The sequence below is a fragment of the Pinus tabuliformis genome, chromosome 3_2 (genome assembly GCF_031772625.1).
Source record: "Pinus tabuliformis cultivar Carrire ecotype Pingquan chromosome 3_2, CPIR1, whole genome shotgun sequence".
NCBI lineage: Eukaryota > Viridiplantae > Streptophyta > Pinopsida > Pinales > Pinaceae > Pinus > Pinus tabuliformis.
In genome coordinates this window covers 992,750,856-992,776,316 of record NC_142302.1, presented here as the reverse complement: position 1 = coordinate 992,776,316, position 25,461 = coordinate 992,750,856, and positions in this window count along the sequence as shown.

Genomic DNA, 25,461 nt, shown 5'->3' with positions numbered 1-25,461 from the left:
GATTTTTCATTATTTTCCTTTCAATGTTACAATACATATATATACATCCTAAAGCATCCATAAACCCTAAACAATTAACCCTAGATTAGAACATAGTTGTAGTTCCCTTGAGTGGATCTACATAATACCATGGACCAAAAACCATCGTGCCCAAAACCATGTGCAAAATCCATGCACAAAACCATAAGTAATATAGGGTCCGAAAAAAAAATTCTCAGGGCGCTACCCCCTGGACTCCTTGCAAGGGATACCCCTGCATACCCCCTGACAAGGGGGCTGTCGCGCCCCTTGTAACTGCCCACTAGTCATGGAAAGAATATAACACAACCCAACAAAATATCTCTTTCATCCAATCACCCCCGCACCATATTCCAAGAATGAATATGGGATCATAAGAGATAAACCAAAATTAAACCAACCATGGCTTCCAGAGTCCAAACCACATCAACCCTCAACCATAACTATCTCACCTATACAGTCCATAAGTCACTAACATCAACCAGGTCAGTCTCTGTCCAAGCTATCTAGGGTTCCAGGAACTAGTATCTCAATGCACAACTAATTCAGGGCCCTAGATAATTTATCCTAACTCGTGAATCTAGGTACTAATAACGCAACCCACGAGGCTCGACAATGTTTATCCCAACCTTCAAGATCCAAGAACTAGTAACTCAACCCAAGTTGTTTCCAAAGCATTTGTTCCAACCCATAGCCATAGGGAATCTGACAACCAATCGGAAATAAAAGTGGGAAACCCACAACACCATGGCTATCTAGGAAATGGAAAGGCATGGTTGAAACCACTGACAATTCAGAAAAATTTCCATGCCAATGACAACACATAACCAAGTAACCACATGCATACACCATGCATCCAAAAACCAACAAGGAAATCACATATGAAACCTATTACGTACAAATTATCACTATTGTAGTTGTTGATCCAACTTTTCCCTTATGCTTCCTTGCTTTCCCTTTCTTTCTTGCTCTAGTCCAAGAGAATGCTCGAGTGCTCCAAGAATTCTCTAAGTGTGCAAGAGTATGAGAGAATGAGAGAATAAATGAAGAGAGCCCAAAACCGAACTGACAAAAGTTGTGAAATGTCTTTCTGATGCCTTTTTATCATTGAGGTCTCCTTTTTTTCTTTATTTTCCTTCATTTTCCCTCTAATTTCTCTTACATGCAAATTTGCGTCTCTTCACCTTCCTTTTCTCCTATTTTCCTTTATTTATCATAGTTAAATACCAATTATTGTGGCTTTGCCTTTGCCAGTGTCTTTTCCAATTTCCATAACCATTATTAATCCACAAATGATGTACACTATAATATTTTACCCAACATTCACCTTTGAATATGTGTCCCATGACCTTGGTCTTATTTTATTTACATGGGAAATCAACCAGGGGTTATTACATTTTGATCTCTTGGGTTTATAATATTAATCTCGGGGTTTATAATCCCGAGGTTTATAATATTAATCCCAAGGGTCTTTAATATTAATCAAAATGGTTTATAGTATTAATCCCTTGGGTTTATAATATTATCCCCTTCGGTTTATAATATAAATCATAGGGTTTAATATTATTCCCTTGGTTTATTATCCCTTGGGTTTATAATACTAATCCAGTAGGTTTATTAATCCCTTGAGTTTATAATATTATTAGTCCCTTGATATTATAATCCCTTGGGTTTATTAATTCATTGGGTTTATAATATTAATCCCTTAGATTTATAATATTAATCCATTGGGTTATAATGAATAAATTATGATTTAATATTTTGATTTATAATATTGGGTTTAGGGTTATAATATTAATCCTAGGGTTTGTAATCCCTTTGGTATATAAGATGAATCCTAGGGTTTAATATTAATATATTAGGTTTTTAATCCCTTGGGTTTATAATATTTATAAATGCTTGGGTTCACCATTGGGTTTATGATATTAATAAAACCTTGGGTTTATTAATCCCAAGGGTTTATAATATTAAACCCTTGGGTTGATTAATTTCTTAGGTTTATCAAACCTAATTTTAAACTTAATATTCATATTAAAACATAGTTTTAAAATTAATATTAACATTAAAACCAGAATGTGACAAGAAGTCTCACAACTAGTGGGACAATCATTATCGCAATGATACATTACATTGAATAAATTAGGGCTCAATATTCCGGTTTATACTATTGGGTGTGTGTTTTAGGGTTTATTATCACTTATAATATTGGGTTTATGGTTTATAATCTTAAGTATTATAATCATATGGTATATAATATTAATCCTCGGGTTTTTGATCCCTTGGGTGTATAATATTAATCCAAGGGTTTATAATTCATTGGGTTTATAATATAAATCCTAGATTTTAATATTATTCCCTTGGGTTTATTATTTGTTGGGTTTATAATATTAACCCAAAGGGTATTTAATATTAATCATAATGTTTTCTAACATTTATCCCTTGGGTTTTTTTGTTGCTGCGACAAACACCCTCCAAAATTTTGCCTACACTTGAATTTTGGAGCCTACTGTGGATCATGCAACCAATCATTCCGTAGTCACTTCTCTATCGATTGATATTTTGTTAAGCCTTTGAGCTCCCTTCTTAGATTGTAAGTGTCGAAATCACCTACTCACACACGCTCAGTCCATAATGAGTTCATGAGAGCATTCTTTCACACAAGCTTGAACAGGCCTAGAAAAGTCCATCAAGACAGTACCTGTGCAATGTTTAACCTATATCAGCAATTAGTGTGTAGTATAAATAATAGTCTCTCATGTTTTATTTTGTTTGTTCTTCTATTTCGGTGAGTTTTTCAAACTGTTGCTTTTGCGCACCTTCGCTTTCACGAGTGTCACTTTCATGTTTTAGACTATCATTTTCTCTTGCTTTCACCTTAATTAGTGTAATTTTCATGTTATGTTTTCTTTGGCATGTGTCACTTTCACCATCCTTCACATATCACAACTGTTGTTCACACTTTTCTCTTCATATAGTGAATTTCTCCTTTTGGCATGGAAAGTGTCACTTATCGTGTAAAGTGTAGTTTTGTATTGTTTAAAAGGGTACCTTTGGTGTTGATGTCTCCCTCAATTCATGTAGAAATGATCTACACTTATTCCCAAAATTTCATGCATTATTGTCGCAAAGTGTACCTTTACTGTCGTACTTGGGGAAATTTGTTGCAACATTGTCGCACTGAAGGAAGTATGTTGTTCATGTATTCTAAGTTATCAATGTTCCGTCTTCAACGATTCTAAGTATGTGATCATGCTCAAGTTTTTTCCTTTTTCACTTTAGTACCATTGATTCCACACTTAGATTCATATGGAAAATCCACTCCCGAGAAACTTGACCTCACTAAGTCCTCCTAAACTACACATTTTGCAGTCTCGACCCTCAATCCCTGACCTTTCATCTTGGAACTAAACACTATGTAGTCACAGTACCTAGCTATTGACGGTTCTAGATCCACCAACATTCAAGGGATCTCCCCGATATGAAGTCCCAATATGACCTCACACGGTTTGGTGTAGGCGTCCCATCAAGTATAATGGCTTAGTTTCTAAATACTTAGAGATTTTCCTCAGCTCTAGCTATCAGCATAAGGGAGTGATGCATGGCATCTTCGAAAAGAAAGGTGAGTGTGCCTAGTGAGTTCTCAATGCAACTGTGTCTAGGTTATCTTACTGCAAAAAGGGGGAGAAAGGTGAGCCTCTAAGTGAGAGGCTTTAGTACCACCTAGAAAGAGATAGACATGAACCAGAAAGGCTTGTCCAACATCCAACAAAATAGTCCACATAGTCATACCCAACAAAGACATAACATTTGATTTTGGATCTAATTTTGAACACTTATTTTTAGGAATAAGAGCATAAGCATCACAGCCAAATATCCTTAAATGTGAATAATCACAAGACTGACCAGACCAAACTTCTTCGGGAATTTTACAATTAATTGCTACTGAAGGTGATCTGCTAACTAAATAACAAGCAGTGGATATTGCTTCTGCCCACGACTCCTTTTGTAAGTTAGCATTGTTGATCATGCCTCTGGCTCTTTCCATAAGAGTCTGATTCATACGTTCAGCAACACCATTTTGTGGATATTATTTCATGCTTACAATCAATGAACAAGGAAGCATCTGTCTACCAACCAGAGGAGTAGTCCACAACGAATGTGACAATCGTTATAACTGATGAGTTAGGAAAGGTCTGTATATTATGCCGTCCACAAGGATGAGACAACATTGACAACCATTGCAACACATTCCCAACAAGATAAGAAATAAAAGAAATGAAATAGTTCAACTATCTTAGTACATGTGAAAGCAAACATGAAATAAAAATTCTCACAAAATAGTCTTACAAACATCCATAAGTCATGCATGGAAACGTGATGACCTGAAAAGGCTTTTGTAATTAAGAAAAAGTTCCAAAACACATACTTATATTGTACATCACTAGCCCCAATAGTGGGACATTGGAGCCACTCCTTTCTCCTCAAAGAACTGACTGATCTCTCTAATGCTTTGCATGAGGAGCGAAGGTGAAAATTCTTTTGCTCATACAATGAAGGGGTATATATAACCAAGGGTGATGTTTGCCCCTTGTGACTCTTTGACTACACTCATGATTATTCAACTTCCTATGAATTTTCAACTAACATGACTCTTCATATTCATGTGTGTCCATTGGACTTCCACTTTATACATGGCCCATAATAGTGATGTGGCCTTTGACAACTCATGACACGAATTAACATGACACTGCTAACATGGACTAGATTGATGAGGTGGCAATGTCAAACCATTGTTGCTGCTAAGTGATAGATGTGTTCTTGGATATGATTTCTCTTCTACTCTGCATAGCTTGATGATGCAGGGTCTTAAATTATCTTTACTTTTGAGAGGTGGCTGCATACACGTGTTCCTTTTTCTTTCTATTGATAGGTTCCTTTGTCCGTCCAACTGCAAGTGGGTCTTCGAGCATGTTTCCTCCTTCTTCTCCTTCTTCATAATCTCACCATGATTTGATAGTGTACTTGTTCCTAGAATTCAATCATGACAAGACGAAACCAATCCAAAAACTCCCTAGTCTAAGATGATGCATTCTTATCCATGGAATGAGCCTAGGATAGGTGACAAGGTGGGAAAGAGGGCCCAGTAACTACGGATTACGCAGTTCTAGGTTGCAGGGAGAGAGGTTGATCACTAAGACTGCTTAGAGTGCAGCTCATGTTTGAATGAGGAACTTCTTAGCACAGTCCTCATTGGGGAAAAAAATTTCACAGTGGCCATTGGGAGTCAGGATTGTGCAGTCAAGATAGTCAATTTCTGATCTGGGATGAGACCCTGGGAGATAGATCTGTGCATTTTTCAGATGCAAGGAGGTCTGGCTAGAAGAGAGACTGAGATGACAGATCTATGCATTTCATTAGGCCAGTGAGCTTCGGATGAGTGAGGACACTAAGGAACATTTCTGCGTAGTTCTAGAGGCCAATGGAGGCTAGGTTCTCTGTGCATTGTGGGGTTCCAGCAGGCAAGGGGAGAATCTTTAGGAATGAGATTGTGAAGTGCGTAGTTCAAGTACTACTAGGAGGAACTGCTGCGCAAGTCTGGGGATGAAGGGAAGTTGTTAAGCTCTATTATTGCACAATGAAAATTCCCTAGGGAACAATGATTGTGTATTGTACAGTTCCAGGAAGAAAGTTTGCATCACCGAGGGCTAAGAATGCGTAGTACGCAATTCAGTCAAGGTCTGGTGAAACTCAGTTGCCCGTTCGGGAAGTTTTTTCGGAAAAAAAATTAAGTGCGGGATGAAGATGAACTTGTGAATAACTTGAAATTTTTATCACACACTTAGCATACTCCGATGACATGACAACATAAACCACTGGAACAACAATATAAAGCATTAGCCTCTGTGTGACTGCCTTATAACAAGAAGTGACAAGTGGGACGCTTGAGAGAGACTTTAGGATGATTGTGATGACACTTGTGTGACAATTCTCAAAACTTTGTGTATGAGATTGACAGGTGTTTACATAACTAGGACAACTCGAATACACAAATAAGAACCTTCAAAACCACTAGAAAAGGTCCATAGGCATGGAAAAATAGTCAAACATGCAAAAATACAACAACTGATCAAACAAGAAAAAGGGATGAAAGGACCCCAAGAAAGCTCATGAAATGAGTTCAAGTGTTTGTAGCAATCAAGGGAAAGACTAACGAAGGCTCCAAAATTTGAGTGCAAGCCAAAATTTTGGAGGGTGTTGCAGCCGCTACAACACTTGGCGACACACTAGTTGAATTCCAACTTCTTTGTCTTGGTTATTTTCTTTTGTGCAGGGCCTTGGTCCTTCAGGGAGTATTGATTCATAATGCATATTACTTTAGCTTCCCCACTTACCCCATGGGTAGGCAGGGTCCCGTGTGTTCCTTCTCAGTTAAAAAAAACATAAGATTTAGCATGATCACAATGTTTCGAATTGGGAAGGGTAGTTTAGCTTGCGAGCTTAAGATTTTCAAAGTATAGTTTTTCATCTCTAGTGTTTCTCCGCTGCTAGTAGGCCTAGACAGTACCCCAATGGAGTCACGTAGGAACACAACCATTTCTCCACTGCCAATGAGCCTAGGCAGTACACCATTGGAGTTTCTTGATTCACCTCTCTACGCAGGAAGCCTTTCTCTTCTTTTTCCTTTACTTAAATAGAACTGTGCATCAACACTTATTTATTTTTGGGAGGAAGATGGATCCCAACTTATTGAGAGAAGGAGAGGTTTTTTCTTCATAGAAGCATATAAGACCTTTGATTTAGGTTTGCTCATTTATATTTTTCTATTCTCCATTTCTACTAGTTGGATAAGCTTGAAAACACCGAAGCGGAAAACTGAGTATAGGTATGAGGTTTTTGGACTGGACACAGGTTCATGTTTGGACCAAAAATCTCCTTATGGACGGATCATATTTTCCATTAGAACTTCATCAGCCAAAAGATGCAACCAACACAAATAATACAGACACATGAATAGCCAAGTGTTGCAATGTCACAAGAGTCTTTGAACTTGAGCCCCACACACACTTGGAAGCAACAATGTAGTAAGGAAAAAAACTTATTTACATAAGCAAAACAACACAAATCTAAAGAAAACATAACAAAAAAAACAAAAGACTATGTACATAGTGTGGGGCATAGCCCCAGATCTTCTTTGGAAATATTGTTTTAAGCTGCCTTGGAAATTGGTAGGGAGAGAGTCAATCTTCCCGTCAAGTGATTGAAGACAATAAATGTGTTGACCAAGTTTTTCATGGACTATGTAAGGACCAATACAGAAGGATTGAAATTTAGTGTGTTTTCCTTTTTCCTCGTGGGCTTTTTCCTACTTCAAGACTAATTCACCCAAACTAAATCTATTCTTCCCTACGGAATTTCTATCAAACCATCTGTTGATACAACTCTTATGGAGTGAAAATTTTTCTTTTGCTTTCAAAGTTTATTCATGGAGCTTGTGCAACGTGTCCATACTATGCTGAACTAAAAGGCATGGGTTTCCTTGGGATTCTTGGGACAATTGGAGTGCAAGAAAGTAGATGTTTGGCAGGAGGATGGATTCTTTTTTCTACACCAGGAAGTAAGGGGAGGTGTTCAGAGAAGGTTTAGGTGTGACTCGGTTAGCCCATATGGAATTCACCAAAGCGGAATGCCAGTTTTTCTGCCCAAAGGATATGGTACTTTTTATGATACAGATGAGATTCTTATTTGTGGATTCAACTAAACCATTCCCCTTTGGATAATAGTTCACAGAATGTTTCAATAAAATACCATTTTCCAATGCAAAATCATAAAGTTTGAACGATGAAAAATATGTTGCATTGTCAAAAAAAAGTGGCGTAGAAATGTCAAACCTAGAGGTGATATTCTGCTATCGAAAGTTGATGACTTCCTGATCATTCACTTGTTTTAGAAAAAATTCCTCTGTCCACTGTGCGAAATAATCCGTAGCTATCAAAATATAGCAGTGATACTTCTATGAATTAGGGAAAATTTCCCCAAAATATATCCAAGCCCCACTGTTGGAACAGTTCTTCCACTGCAATAGGCTGCAGCGGGGCTACTAACTTCTGATTTCTATCGACATGCCTTTGACAAAATGGACACTTGGGAGCATAGGAATGAGCATCCTTGAATAATGTAGGAAAGTAGAAAATAACTCACATGACCCTATGCACTATAGTGTTTCCTACAAAGTGTCCCCTGGCTGGTCCGTCGTGGAGATCACATAAAACCTTGTCTGAATCATGTGCCTCTAGACACCTGAGCAATATACCATTGTGGTGTTTTCTGAAGAACACCCCATGCACCAACTGATATGAAAATTCTTTGAGTCAATGCGCCCTCTTTTTTCACATAGAGAAGTGAGAGGGCATAGTGCCATGCTCAAGGTATTAGTGCACAACTATGTATCAAAATTTTCTCTTTAAAGTGGGGGAGGCTCACTCAACGTTGTACATTTCGATCTCTTCCAAGATCTTCTTCTTCCTCTTGTATGCTGACTGCTTCTGCTGCTAACTTGCAAAGACCATGACCCTTGATGGTGTGAACTAATGTCAATATCATATTCCTGTAATCCAGTCATCCAGCTCACCCTTCTCTCACCCAAATCTTGTTGAACAAGCAGTGATTTGACTGTACGGTGTGGAACAAAGATAATACAATGGTTTTTCAACAGATAGGGTCTGAAGTGCTTTACCACCTTGTATATTGCATAAGCTTGTTTTTCCATGGTGGGGTAGTTGAGCTCTGGTCCTTGCAGGCTCATGCTCATGAAGGAGATAGGTCATTCATTATTCAAATCATCATTCTAAGTGAGCACAATAGCAAGAGAGGTGTCAAAAGTGAAAGTGTAGAGCAAGAATTCTTTGTTGAAGTCTGGGTTGTACAACGTTGGTGCTTCTGCTATTTCTTTCTTAATATAGGAAAACACGTCCTTTTCCCTTTTATCCCATTTATAGACTGCATCCTTCTTGATCATCTCCTGTATTGGTTTAACGATCTAAGCATAGTCAAAGATGAAATTTCTGAGAAAGTTAATCTTCCCCAAGAAAGACTACATAACTTTCTTGTTCACTAGGTGGGGAATCTGTGTGATGGTCTGAACCCTATTTGGATCTACCTTGATCCCACTTTAGCAATAAAATGTCCAAGAAGGTTACCCTCAGACAATACGAAGATACTCTTATTGGGATTCAAGGATATCCCGTATTTTCGACATCGCTCAAAAAATTTCTTCAAGTGGTGCAGGTGGTCTGACCGTTGTTTGGAAAACACTATCACATCATCGAGGTAGACCACTATGCGTTGTCCAATAAGCCCGTGGAAGGTGATGCCTATTGCATGATGGAATGTTTCACCCACATTGACCAGCCCAAAGGACGTTCGCCTAAATGCAAGCGTGCCCCACTTAATACAAAACGTAGGTTTTAGCTTCTCAGGATTTGCTACCAAAACTTGGTTGTAACCTAAGAAACTATCTAACAAAGAAAACATTTCTACCCTAGATAATGTTTGCAATATCTGCTCCATGGACGACACAGTGTAATTATCCTTGTCCGAGGCATGGTTAATATTGCGGAAATCTATGCACAGGTGGATCTCTCGGGACTCCTTCCTTATAGGGACTAAGTTAGATGCCCATGTTGAATGTCGCACCTCGTAAATGATCCGAGCATCCAACAATTTTCTCAATTCCTTTTGTATGAGGGGCTCAAGTGTAGGATGAACTTTCCCTAATTTTTTCTAAAATGGCTTGGCCCCTTCCTTGATTGGTATCACATGTTGGATTATTCACATATCATATGTCTTAAGATCATCATATGTCCATGCAAAGACATCATGGTACTAATTGAATAGGTGGATAAAATCTTGTCGCTCTTGTGGTGTACAAAAAGTACCAATATTAACATACTTCATATATTTCTTTGATACAACTTTTTCAGTGATACCACAACCTTGGGGATAAGATTTCATTTTCTTGTATTGGTTGTGTCCTAGAGAGTCTTCTTGTGCTCTTCCTCATCAACCAATGTGTCTTTGAATACATCAGCATTGGCTATAAAGTATAGTATCTATTGGTCATCATAAAAAACGCATAACTTAGTTATGTTGTCTGAGATGGAGTGTTTATACAAAATTTCAATAGTAAAGTTGTCCCTTAATGGTAACATCATAGCAGTTGCATTTTCCAAGGCATCTATAGCTGTGTTATGCATTCTTGGTACTGAAGAAATATTGAAAGTTTGAAAATGAGAGATGAGTCATCATACCTGTTGTCGATAACTCTTAAGACAAGGTGACACATAATGTATAGTGTTACGTACCTGACGCGCCATGATTTCAGAGTCACCTACCACTTTTAGGACAAAAACATTAAGGTCAATGGATTTTTGTAAGCCTAAGACGAGTGCTTCATACTCTGTGATGTTATTAAGTGTTTTCTCTATAGTGAGTCTATTAAAACAAAAACAGCTCCAGAGCCCTCCTGTGTCTTGGACCCGTCAAAGTACATGATCCACATATCATCTGTACAAGGACTACTTACCACACTAGTACTACTATTATTACTACTGATTATTGTAAAAATTTCATTATCGCCAGTTGGACATGGAAGGAGGTCCAACTGTGTGTCTAATGGAACCAGGGATGGATCTGCAGGATAGCACCCTAACTGTATTTCTAGAAAGCAATTTCTGAAAACAAGTTCTACGAAATCCAATGGCTCATTGTGCCCATCCAACGGAGTCATGATTTGCTTCATGTATCTCTCTAACTATACCCAGATTTGATTGTTTCTACCTATGTACAGAAGCCATAAGTGTGACTAGTTAGTGGAAAAGTATCCTTGTATCTTTCTTGACTAGTCTTTGCTCAACAATACTCAATATTCTTTCGGAATGTCCACAATTACAATATTGATGCATTGATGAACTCATCCGTCAGTTGATAACTAAATGATAACATCACTGAGTTCACCAATTGTTGGAACACAAGCTATATCCAATTGGATGATCTATGCATCTGTCTTACTCCATTGAGCATTGATCTTCCTGGCCATGGAGAGTGGCATGACATTAACCGATGCACTGAAATAAACCAAGCAATTGTGTACATTGAGGTTAAAGATTTCAAATGTTAACAAGAATGGTGGGAAGGTAGAGTTAGCCTCCAGGCGGAGCGCATTAAGAATAGATTCAAGGGTGTCAGGAGACTTATTAAATCCCTTGTCTAAAGAGGTAGCATTACCCGTAGAAGTTATCCCAAGTGCTCGTAGAAGAATGTTCCACTAGCTCGTGATATTTGTGAGTTCAAATAGGGATATGTTTACACAAACCTTCTTCATGTATTCTACAATGTTGTACTCTACTCTGGGAAGACTCACTGAGGTCTTCGAGGGTGAAACTAGGTTCATGGTTTATGGTGGAATGGTTTTGTCTTTACTGCTAATGGAAACATTTTTCATTGGAATAGTTTTCCCAGACTTGCTCTGAGTGTATTGAGTTAGCTGGAGGACTCAGTTTTATTAAAAAAAAATCTTTGAATTTATGTTTCGGAACATCAATCAAAGTGGTCGACCCTTGAATTCTCAAGTTGTATTGGTTATTTTTCTTCTAGTTCGGACCATCACTCAGAGGCTCCTTATCAGTGGTGCTTTTCTGGGATGTAAGAACACATTGGTACATGTTTATAGCATGCCCAGTGCTTGGAGCTTCATCATCTATAGCAACTTCTTCCTCTTCATCGTCAAGATCTGCCTATTCCTCAACCATGATTGAATCAAACAACTGTGCAGACAAACTTCTCATGCCTTGGTTCCATTATGGGCACATATTCTCCAAATGATGCTCATTGTGGAACCTGTAGTACGAATCTATGTCAATTTTCTCAATGTTTAGAACCATATTGGAACTTTGTGCATATTTTTCCTAATTGATTGCTTCTACTGTCGAAATTTGCATTCTTTCTAGACATGAACTTAGGTGTTGCGTGTCCTCTGTTTAATTTTAGCCATTTCGGTGGTCAGGGACTTGACGAGACAAGTAAGGCTTTCAAGATCGTTTGATTCCTTTTCCTTAGCCTTGCTCACAAAGGCCTGAGACCTCTTTGGTGGGTTCATCATCTGTGATGACCCCAATAGTGCACAGGTCCTTTTCTACGACAATAGGCTCTTGATAGTTTTTTGTTAGAGTTGGTCTCGCAGTTCGCTTGAAAAAATGTGAAATACTGGTTGGGAAGGGAGAAGTGTAGTAGTAAATGGTAATGGATTCATGAGGTTTTGTGTCATCCGAAAACTTGTTCAAGATGCAGTTGAAACTTTGACTGAAATCTTCAACCTTTTCCTTCTGCTCCATCTTGAGACTACCCAAATCCTTCAATAACATTGCGGGGGTCTTATCTTCAACAAATTTCTCAAAAAATATCCTTTTGAATACCCTCCAATTCTGGATGTAGTTGTGACGAAGGTTGTGGTACCATACGGCTACTCTACCATCCAAGGTACATGGAAACAGTCTACAAGCAATGTCATCATGCGTACCTCAAGTGTTTTCAGATGTAGGTAAAAATTGTCTAAGTGATCTTCAACCACCGTCTTGTCATGGTCATATTTCATTAAGATATTCTTTGTGTGTGTTGGCATCTTGTGTAGGACACCTGGAAGTGTCAATGGGCTCTAAGTCATCCATTCCAGATTTTGGTTTGCCATGTGATATTCTTCGTTATCCTCCTCTTCCTCTTCTGAATCTATTGGTTCCTCTTCCTCTTCTTCTCCTTCGTTTCCTTCCCCTCTGCCGAAATTTGAACCTAAGAGTAAGGGATTATCTCCTTCTCCTTGGTGAAAGAGTGGAGGCTCCTCTTCCTTTTCAACAGCCTCTTCAAGTTCTTCAAGAGTGGCAAGGATTGCTTCTTCAACAGAGGTGACCACTACTCCTATGGGGGTGGTCTTGTTCTTCTTTTGAGAATATGGAAGCGTGATTACTCCCAGAATCAATCCAAAAACATTTTCAAATTGACGGGTGATGGGGCGGAGAGCCCGAATTTGATGATATAGTATTTCACGTTCAGGCCTGGGTAGAGATGAATTACCAACTTTAGAATTGTGAGTGGGGGAGAGGGAGTGGACGTTACTTCCTTCACCGTAAGATGGATGAGTAGGGTTGGTGGGAAAATCAACCATATAATATTGGCTGCCCTCCTTCTAGCGCTAGAAATGTTGATGGTGTTGGACCCGCTAACATTCAGGGGATCTCCCCGATATGAATTCCCAATTAGACCTCACACTATTTGGTGTAGGAGTCCCATCTGGTATAATGGCCCAGTTTCCAAATACTTATAGATTTTCCTTAGCTCTACATGTCAGCATAAGAGAGTGATGCAATGGTATCTTCAAAAATCAATGTGAGTGTGACTGGTGAGTGTGTGACACAAATTTTTCTAGGTTCTCTTACCGCAAAAGAGGAGAGAAAAGTGAGCCTCTAAGTGAGAGGTAATAGTACCACCCAGAAAGAGACACATATGAACCAGAATGGCCTATCCAACATCCAATGGAATAGTCCACAACAAATGCGATAGCCATTACAGTCAATGAATAAGGAAGGATTTGTTTACCATCCAGCGGAGTAGTGCACAATGGATGTGATAGTCGTTATAACCAATGAGTAATGAAAGGGTTGTCTCATATCCTGCGGACTAGTCCACAAGGATGACACAACAGTGAAAACCATTAGAACACATTGTCAACAGGATAAGTACTAAAACAACTGAAATAGTTCAACTATCTTAGTACGTGTGAAAGAAAACATGAAATACAAATGCTCACAGAATAGTCTTACAAACATCCATAAGTCATGCATGGAAACGTGCTGGCCTAAAAAGGATTTTATAATTAAGCAAAAGTTCCAAGACACATATTTACATTGTACATCACTAGCCCTAGTAGTGGCACATTGGAGCCACTCCTTTCTCCTCAAAGAATGATTGATCTCTCTAATTCTTTGCGAGAGGAGCCAAGGTGAAAATTATTTTTCTCATATAATGAGGGGGTATATATAATAAAGAGTGATGCTTTCCCCTTGTGACTCTTTGACTACACTCATGACTGTTCAACTTCCTATGACTTTTCAAGTAACATGACTCTTCATATTCATGTGTATCCATTGGACTTCCACTTTACAATACATTTGATTTAAAATATACATGGCCCATAATAGTGATGTGGCCTTTGACAACTCATGACATGACTTGACATGACACTGCTGACATGGACTAGATTGATGAGGTGGAAATGTCAAGCCTTTGTTGTTGCTGAGTGATAGATGTGTTCTTGGATATTTTTTCTCTTCTCCTCTGCATAGCTTGATGATGCAAGGTCTTCAATGATCTTTGGTTTTGAGAGGTGGTTGCATACATGTGTTCCTTTTTCTTTCTCTTGATAAGTTCCTTTGTTCGTCCAACTGCAAGTGGGTCTTCACGCATATTTCCTCCTTCTTCTCCTTCTTTACCATCTCACCATGATTAAACAGTGTACATGTTCCCACAATTCACTCATGACGGGAAGACATCAATCCGAAAAATCCCTAGTCTAAGATGATGCATTGTTATCCATGGACTGAGCCCGGGACAGGTGACAGGCTAGGAAATAGGGCCCAGTAACTGTGCATTGCGCAGCTCCAGGTGACAGGGAGAGAGGTTGATCATTGAGACTGAGCATATTGTAGCTCAGGCTTCACTGAGGAACTTCTGAGAAAAATCATCATTGGGGGGAAAAATTGCACAGTGGCCACTAGGAGTGAGTATTGCACAATTGGGACAATTAGTGGCTGATGTGGGAAGAGATCTTGGGAGACAAATGTATGTAGTTTTAAGAGGCAAGGAGGATTGGGCAGCAGAGAGACCTGGAGGAAATATCTATGCAATTCATGAGGCCAGTGAGCTCTCGCTGAGCGAGGACACTGGGGAACACTTATGTGTGGTTCTAGAGGCTAACGGAGGTTGGGTTCTCTATGCATTGTGGAGTTCCAGCAGGCAAGGGGAGAAGCTTGAGGATTGATATTGAGAATTGCGCAGTTCAATTCAGACATGGAGGAACTACTGCATAATTCTAGGGATGAAGGGAGGATGCTGAGCTCTAGAATTGCATTGTGAAACTGCCTTAGGGAACAGTGACTTCACACTGTGTAATTCTAGGAAGCAAGGCTGCATCACTGAGGGCTAAGACTGTGCAGTGCATAGTTTAGTCGAGGTCCGGTGAAACTGAGTTTCCTAGTCGATAAGTTTTTCAGAAAAATGGCTAAGTGTAGGATGAATATGAACTTGTGATCACACACTTAGCATACTTCGATGACACGACAACATAAACCATCGGAACAAAAATACAAAGCATTATCCTCTGTGTGACTGCCTTATAACAAGAAGTGATAAGTGCAACTCTTGAGATAGACTTTAGGATGACTGTGATGATAAATTGTGTGGCAGTGCTCAAAACTTTGTGTATGAATGTGACGGGTGTTTAAATAACTAGGAAAACTCGAATACACAAATACAAACCTTCAAAACCACCAAAAAATGTCCACAAGAATGGAAAAACAGTTAAACATGCCAAAATACGACAGTTGATCAAACAAGCAAAACGAGTGAAATGAATCTAAGAAAGCTCATCAAATGAGCTCAAGTGTTTGCAACAATAAAGGGAAAGACCAAGGAAGGCCCTGAAATTTGAGTGCAAGACAAAATTTTGGAGGGTGTTGCAACCACTACAACACCAACCTAACCCTTGAGCTCTAGAACTATTTAATTTTTGCCTCCTAGTCAACCTTAACTATGCACTGCGTAGTGTCAAGCCTCAAGCTTCCAACCTGACACCTTGAGTTGCGCAACTTTGAAATCCATGATATTATTCTCCCTCCAGAACTACACATTAGTAAACTTCAAGCCTGAATCCTCAAGGTTAATCCCTTGAACCCCTCAACTGTGCAATATTCTAGTTTTTTATCCTTCCATAACTACGCATTGGGAAACTCCAAGCTTCAAGCCTCAACTTTGAGATCTTGAGACCCTAAACTGTGCAGTCACCTATCCTAGCCTCTCAAAACTACGTATTTGGAAACTTCAAGGCTCAAGCCTCGAGCTTGACCTCTTGAGTCCCTCAACTACACAGTTCCTTAAGTCTGTCCTTCCAGAACTATGCATTGGGAAACCTTAAGCCTCAATCCCTAGCCTTAAGCTTTTGAGCCCCTAAACTGTGCAATCCTTTGACCGTGTCCATCCTAAACTATACATTTCATAGTATCAAGCCTCAGTCCTAAATATTAGTCTTTGTAACCATGCAATCATTGAGTCAATCACCTAATCAGTCACTGATTCCATCCCCAAAAAGTGATTTCATGAAACATGTTAGATTAAGAGTTTTCTGACTCTTGTCATCTTGTCATGAGTGGATTTTAGTTACAATTAATCTTCTAATCGTGATAGGATGATGATGGAGGAAAAGGAGAAGGATACCATGCTATAAGACACCTATTGAGATGAAGAGATAACATGATATCATCCAACAAGAAGATGAAGGCACACCAGAGTACAAAAGAAGACCAAAGATCAATATCACATTGAAGACTCCTTATCTTCAAGCTATGATGAGGAGGAAGAGGAAGATCACGTTCCATCTCTTAAGAAGATAGAAAGAAAGAAACAACAAACAGTGGCTTGACATTTCCATGCCATCATGTATCCCATTTCATCTATGTCATGTCATGTCATCATGTGCCACATCATTTTGTGGATTATGTAAATTCAATATTGGAGGAATGTAATGTAAAGTGGAAGTCCAAGAGTCATCCATGTAATGTGAAAATTAATGTAGGAAGTGGAAAGGTCATAGAGAAGTCAAATAATCATGAGGGAAGTCCAAGAGTCACGAGGGATGTGAATGATCAACCCATTTGTTATATACACACCCTTATAACACATGCAAAGGAATTTTCACCTTGTATCCTCCTATTAGGAATTGGAGAGGAATATAGTTGTTTTGGAGGAGTGAGTGACTACTCTAATTCTCCACCATTGGGGCTAGTGGTGCTCACAGTCTTGATCTATCTTGGAACTTTTACTTAATTCAAAAGCTCACTGAGCTAGCACGCTTTCATGCATATGTCATGAATATTGTAAGACTGTTATTTTAATGTTTGCGATGTATGTTGCTTCATTTGTACTAAGGAAATTGAAATATTTTGGTGGCTTTGGTACTTATTTTGTTGAAGGTGTGTTGTATTTCTTTAATAATTGTTGCTTCCTTGTGAACTATATCACTGGATTATCAACGATTCAATCATATGTATATGCTCGTGTGCCTTTTCTAGATTAGTACTATTACTTGTCTTTAAAGGGCCCACTTTTCTCTTCCCTTTCAGTAGAAGGAACTTGATACTTTCTGCAGCTAAACATTTCACAAGGAATACTCACTTGTTGATCCTAAAATACTTTTTTATTACTCTCTTGTGCTAAAGTTTGTAGCCAAATAAAATCTACAAGGATACATGGCAGTCAGGCCGATAATCTGGATGGGGCTCCTACTCCAAATGTTGTGAGGTCTAATTGGGTCTTCACATTGGGGAGACCCGCTTTGTTAACAGATTTCCAGCACCATAAACAAATGGAACTAGAAGGAGGGGTAGATGATAGGTTGTGCCCATTGATTTTTCTTTCAATCTCTTATCCAAAATTGCACTTTCCCAGATAGTAATCCCAATATGTTTTTCTAAAGAGCTTGATCATACCATCCCTACGGAAATTATTCATAACCTGTCCCATTTTACGTTTGATGGCGACAGTGAATTAGCACTTCGTGAACATATGTTTCAAATTGTCCATTTTTTCCTTTCTAATGGAATACATTGCAAGGATGTTATGGAAATAATTTTCACCCTCACATTTGAAGGTCGTGTTCAACAATGGTGTCATACATTACATGTTGCTTCTATCCATTCATTCGACCAACTTGAAAAGGAGATTCATAAAGCATTTGATAGGTATGATTACCAGGATTATCTTAAAATAATTAATCAACTAAGAATTAATCCTAATGAATCCATTGATGATTTCTTCCATCGATTCCTTCACCTTTGTTATGAATTTTTGGGAGAAGACACGGATTTGGATTTCTTTAAACAAAAGTTTAAGTTTTTTGTTTCATGTCTCTTTGCACAATGAATCTGAACCCCCTGATGTTTTTACTTCCCCAACTCTTGTAAATCATGAGACACCTCTAATTTTAGAGGAACCTACTACTCCTTTTGTTCCTTGTACTTCCCCTTTTCCAATACCAATTCGGATGCCTCCCTCTGATAATGATGAAGTTGGGAAATATACAACACAAATTCCTAATCCATCTTCTCATCCTCCTTCTGCTTTTCATGATTCAAATCTGATGGTAGAAACCCAAGAATGGTTCATGAAGCCTATGGTGAAATCTAAATTTTCCATTCCTCAAGATGGCATTAGCATTATTAACCTTAATCTTGAATCTAGTTCCATGGAAAGTGCTACTTCTTCAAGGGACATTTGTCATCCTCTATTAACTACATGCCGTGACTCTTTGTATCATGATCTACTTAATCAACATACTCCACCAACTAGTTCTTCAGATTCTCTTGATTTTCAATTTGTTGGCTCAAATTACGATCAGGTACAAGGAAATTACATTACACAAGTAGAGGAGTAGGAAAGCGGTGAGAATTTTGACCTTCCCTTCCCTCCTTCAATATGTTGATCCTGGTGGTGAATCAAATGAAATCAATTTGTTTAGATTTGTAGTCTCAGGAAACAATCATTTTGATGACAATGACTCTATTGTTGTATGTGATGATCAATGCCAAAATGCATCAGCCAATATTTCGGTTCCTCCATAAGATTTTGATTTGAAAGATTTAGATCTAGAATCTGATTCAATCAAAGAATATGCTCTTATGGAAACTTCCTCTTCATCTCACTATCCCTTTTATTCTACCATCTTCGATGCATCAACTTGCGATAAGACAATGATAGTCAGTTGGACTGGTTGGGTCCATTGTGGTAAATGGATGGTGGTAGTACATACATGAAAAAGGTAACCATAAAAGGTAAAGTAAATGGATCTAAGGTGTTGGATGCCTTGGCTATGTTGGGAATTGATGTTCTCAATGTCATGCATGTTGTGCATGAATAAAGGAAATTCTCTTAACCTTGACCTTCATATCTCGTAATTATGTTATAATCATAATTATGCTGATGTTTATATATGTATACATGGAGGTGTGTATGTATGTCATGTCTAATAGGGTTATCATAGGTCATGATTGTTTTATGCTAATGTTTATATGTAAATATGTATGTATGTATGTATGACGTTGACTAACGAGATCATTATTATTTTATGTTGATGTTTATGTATATGTATGTATGTATGTATGTTTGCATTATGGCTAAAGTGTTGTCCTTGATGGCAACCCATTCAGGTGATAGATCACAGTACTTCAAGTCAGCAGCAGAGATTGATGATCAGCTATCAAATATTGAAGAAAATTAGGGGTACGCAGGTACACCTTACATAAGGTGCGTGCACGCAGGTCAGTGTTACATAAAGTGCGTACATACCCGCAGTTATCCCATTCAGGAGGTGCGTACCCCCAGTGCACACATTTCAAGGCAAAGAAATTCACATGTGGCATTTTCTTATGTTTTACTCTTGGTATTTAGCCGACGGTATTGTGTTATTATGGTGTCGGCCCGTGGTATTGATCCATGATTTAAGGAAGAGCTTTCCTATATAAAGCAAAGGAGATCATTTGGCTTGAGCATGTTTTTGGTTGAATATCTTATGAGGGCTAGATCTGAAATATTATGATCTCTTGGGAGTATGTCTAGATCTAAATAAGGCGAATCTACTGATGGATTGAGATCTCTTCGGCGCATGTTCAGATCTGTAGATCTGACTGTCTGGGTTATTTCTGAAGTCTTGAAATCATCTATGCCCGAAGGTACGCAAGTACGGTGAAGGAAAAGTGCATACATACGCAGGAACGAAGCGTTTCAGGTGCGTCGGTATGCAGGCACAGAAGGGTTGCAGGTGCGGAGGTCCGCAGGCAGTTCAATAGACTCAGAGCGAGGTACGCAGGTGAGCAGTTGACTACAATGCGTACGTAAGCAGGCGAGCAGTTGAGCAGGGTGCGTACATAAGCAGGCGAGCAGTTGAGCAAGGTGCGTACATAAGCAGGCGAGCAGTTGAGCAGGGTGCTTACTGTAAGCAGGCGGTACATGGGTGAAGCTGCTTACTTCTCTTAAAATCTTTGTTTATCATTGCTGTGTTCTGGGTTTGGTCTTATTATTGTTGATCTGGTTACTACAGTTGATTGGGTGATTCTCTTATACTTGATGATCATTTGATGCTTATGGATCCAGTTTGAAAATTCATGAAAAGTGGTCCTTGTAAGAAAATAAGTAGGGGGTTGTAGCTCCCTTCCAGGAGAGACTGGAAAACGAGAGAGATTTGTAGCTCTCTGTAGGTTGCAGCCTGCGTACTGGTAAAGGACTACACCAGTACAAAACCATTGTAAAAGGAGTTTCTAATTTGAAAGAAGATAGAGACATATTGCAGCAGGTGGTTTTCACCCACATTGGGTTTCCACCTTACATCTTGTGTTCTTTGGTGTGACTATCTGTTTTCATTGTTCATGCTCATTATTTTATGGTACTGACATGCAAAACTAATTCAAAGAACAAATAAGGAATATTTATTAAAAGAATTAGATAATACTGATTCACCCCCCCTCTCAGTATTATTTCCAACAATTGGTATCAGAGCAGGTCCTTCAGAGAAGCTTGATCGCTTGAAGGTAGATCGTTCATCATGAGCAACTACGAGAGAGAAGCATCAATCAGGCTACCAGTTTTTGATGGGACAAACTTCAATTATTGGAAGGTAAGAGTTACTGCCTATCTTCAATCTCTTGGTACAGAAGTTTAGGACATCGTAGAGACAGGCTACGCTTTTCCTTCAGCTATTCCTACAGATGCAGCCGAGAAAAAGAAGTATGAAACAAATGCGAAAGCAGTCAGTACTCTATTAGGATGTATATCTCAATCAGAATTCATGAAGGTAATGCACTATAAATCCGCAAAAGAGATATGGGACAAAATTGTCACGAGCTATGAAGGAGATGAACAGGTAAAGCGTGCTAAACTTCAAACTCTCAGAATTCAGTATGAGACTCTCAAAATGTATAATGATGAAAGTGTGGCTAACTATTTTCTTCGGGTAGATGAGGTTGTTAATTGTATGAAAAATTTGGGTGAAGAAATAAAAGAGGCTATTGTGGTTGAAAAGGTTCTAAGATCATTGTCCCCCAAGTTTGAATCTAAAGTATCCGCAATAGAAGAAAAGGAAAATCTACGAATTCTTACTATGTCTCAGCTACATGGAATTCTAACTGCTTATGAAATGAGAAAGGGAGGTCCATCAGACAGAAGAGAAGCTGCTTTCAAGGCACCAGGCAAAGGAGATTATTATGAAGCAAGCCACGTCCCAGAAGAAGAGGAAGAAGAATCAAATTTTGTCAGAAATCTTCAAAGGGGTTCTGGAAGGTTCAGAGGTAAGTTACCTTTTAAATGCTTTGCTTGTGGAAGAGTAGGTCATTATGCTGCAAAATGTCCTTATAAGGATAAAGGAAAGGAACCTGCTAGATGGAACAAGAAACAGAACGCAAATAAGAAAAGCTACTACACTCATGAAGATAGTGATGGTCTATCAAACAGTGATGAAGATGAACAAGGTAATGAATATAAGTTGTTAATGGCATTTGAAGATGATGATTATATGGATGCTATAGATGTGGATAACCTTTATGATGAAATTACTAGACTCAAGAGATGTATAGAAGAAAAGAACATGATCATTGATACTCTACAATTTCAAATTGATGAAAAGGAAAAACATCTTGAAAAATTAGAAGGTGAAATTGTTGGTCTTAGAAAAGAGATTGAGAAAACAAAAGCTATTAATCTCAAGTTTGTCAAAGGATCTGAAACTTTGGATGAGATTATCAATGTGCAGCGGTCTCCACTAAACAAGACAGGTCTGGGCTATAATGGAGAAACTTCTCAAGCATCCACCTCAAAAAGTTATCTTGATGCAGCAAGAAGAAATGAGCAAAAGCACAATGAAGATCATCAGGTAAAGCAGGGACGAATTACAAACAGAAACTATCAGGGGCAATCCATCTTAAGAGTGAACAAAAGCTACAACCAGCCACAGGTAAAATCTTCTCAATTTGGTTCAAGAATAGATGACAATAGAAATTACAATCAATTGGCTGGTAGATTCGATAACCGCAGAAGTTTCTTCAATGGACAATGCTTTTCTTGCCATAACTTTGGTCACAAAGCAGCTCAATGTGTTGCATATAAAACAATCATGACTAGGGAAGCTCAAAAACAAAGAAGTATGACCGGGATTAAAAAAAGAACCTATAACAACTTTTTGGTTCTTGAAAATGAAGTTGAATGTTCTATTTGCAATAACTTTGGTCATGAAGACTCTGAATGCAGGAGCAGGTTTCAGCAGAAAAAGGAACAAGCCTCAAGCACCAAAACATGGAGAATAAAGGAACCACAAACAGAAAGATGTGGGATAGCATTTTATGCAGAGGGACAGGAAAATCTATGGTACATTGACAGTGGATGTTCGAAGCATATGACAGGTGATAAAGAAAAACTTGAGTCATATTCTGCTCTAGAAAAAGGAAAGAAAGTCTCTTTTGGAAATGATACTCCTGCAACTATAAAAGGAAAAGGCATTGCTCAGTTAAAAGAAAATGTCAAGGCTGGAAATGTTTTGTATGTTGATGGATTGAAGCATAATCTTCTAAGTGTCAGCCAGATGTGTGATCAAAGAACCGAGGTTATATTCAGATCAAATGGATGTCTTGTTCATGATCTTGATACAGGTAAAACAGTGATCAAAGGCAAAAGAACTCCAAATAATCTGTACATAATTGAAGAAGGACAACAACAATGCTATCTGAGCAAGGATGATGAGCACTGGTTATGGCATCGGAGGTTGGGACATCTAAGCTTTCCACAAATAAGGAAATCATGCAAATATCAGGCAGTTCGCGATCTTCCAGATATCAAAATTCCTGACAACACCATATGCAAATCATGTCAGTTTGGGAAACAAACCAGAACTAACTTTCCAGAGAAAGAAGGATCAGCTAGCATGCCTCTTGAGCTAGTACATACAGATACATGCGGTCCTTTCAGGAAAAGAACACCTCGAGGAGAAGAATACTTGATATTATTCATTGACGATTTCTCCAGGTTTGTCTGGTTAGGACTTATGAAGCACAAAGATGAAGCATTCGAAAAATTCAAATCCTTCAAAGCCTTGGTTGAAAATGAATCAGGTCACAAAATTAAGTGCCTCAGATCCGACAGAGGTGGGGAATTTACTTCAAATGAATTTTTCGATTTCTGTGAAGAACATGGGATAAGAAGAGAATTCTCTACAGCAAGAACTCCTCAGCAAAATGGAGTTGTGGAAAGAATGAACAGAACAGTCCAACAAATGGCTCGTGCTATGCTTGATGAGTCAGGAACTCCCGCAACTTTCTGGGGTGAAGCTGCACATGCTGCGATTGTTATTCTCAACAAAACAAATGTCTGGGTGAACAGCACTCAAACTCCTCATGAGCTCTGGAGTGGTAGGACTCCTTCGGTAAAGCACTTCAAAATCTTTGGGAGCAAATTCTATATCAAGAATACTGATGAGCAGCTTGGCAAACTTGAACCTAGAGCAGATGAAGGCATTCTTCTTGGTTACTCTCCACATAGCAAAGCATACAAATGCTACAATAAAAGACTTGGCAGAATTGTTGACAGCATTGATGTAGTGGTTGATGAGAAGGGATACATTCCTAGGCAAGTACATCATGAAGACATCGAAGAAGATGAAGGCTACCCCCAACAACAGAATGATGAAGAAGAAGAAACTCAAGAAGAACCAGAGGAGCAAACAAGAATAGAAGAAAAGAATCCATCCAGATATGTCCAGAAGAATCATCCAGAATCTCAGATTATGGGGCAGAAAGAAGCAGGTGTACAAACAAGAAGAACAGTTGCAGAAACTTCAAGATATTTGGCATTACTCTCCTCTACTGAACCAAAAAATGTGAAAGAGGCATGCAAAGATGAATTTTGGGTGAAGGTAATGGATGAAGAACTTGAGCAGATCGAAAAGAACAACACTTGGGAGCTGGTTCCTAGACCAAAGGATAAGAATGTTATCGGAACAAAATGGATCTTCAAAAATAAATTGAATGAAAATGGGGAAGTAATTAGAAACAAAGCCAGACTTGTTTGTAAAGGGTATGCGCAGCAAGAAGGAATAGACTTTGAAGAAACCTTTGCTCCTGTTGCAAGACTTGAGGCCATCCGAATGTTCCTTGCTCTCTCAAGTTTTCAAAACTTCAAAGTATTTCAAATGGACGTGAAATCATCCTTTCTGAATGGAGACTTGGAAGAAGAAGTATACATTGAACAGCCAGATGGGTTCATTCTTGGAAATGATCCAAATCTTGTATGCAGATTAAAAAAGGCTCTCTATGGTCTCAAACAAGCTCCAAGGTCTTGGTACTACCGTTTGGACAAATATCTTCATCAACAAGGTTTTTCAAAAGGATCAGCAGATAGCAATCTTTATATAAAAGTTGAAAATGACAAATTGCTAATACTTGTTGTGTATATAGATGACATTATTTTTGGGAGCAATGAAGAAGCTATGAGTCAAAGTTTTGCCTTGGTCATGCAGAAAGAATTTGAAATGTCCTTGCTAGGAGAATTGACATATTTCCTTAGTTTGCAAATCCAACAAAAAGAAGGAGGAATCTTTTTATCTCAAACCAAGTATCTCAAACAGATTTTGAAGAAATATGGTATGGAAGATGCAAAACCAGTATGTACACCCATGGTCACAGGATGTAGCCTCAATGCAAATGATGAATCTGCAGCAGTACATCAACCAACCTACAGATCTATGATTGGAAGTTTACTTTATTTGACAGGTACCCGACCAGACATCATGCATGTAGTTGGAATAGTTGGAAGATTTCAAGCAAATCCGAAGGAGACTCATCTTCAGGCAGTGAAGAGAATTTTCAAATATCTTCAAGGGACTCAAAATTATGGCTTATGGTATCCTAGAGATACAGATCTTACACTTCATGCGTATACAGATGCAGATTGGGCTGGAAGCGTGGATGACAGGAAAAGCACAAGTGGTGGTGCGTTCTTTATGGGTTCCAGACTGGTATCTTGGTTCAGCAAGAAACAGAGTTCAATTGCCTTGTCTACAGCTAAAGCGGAATATGTTGCTGCTGCATC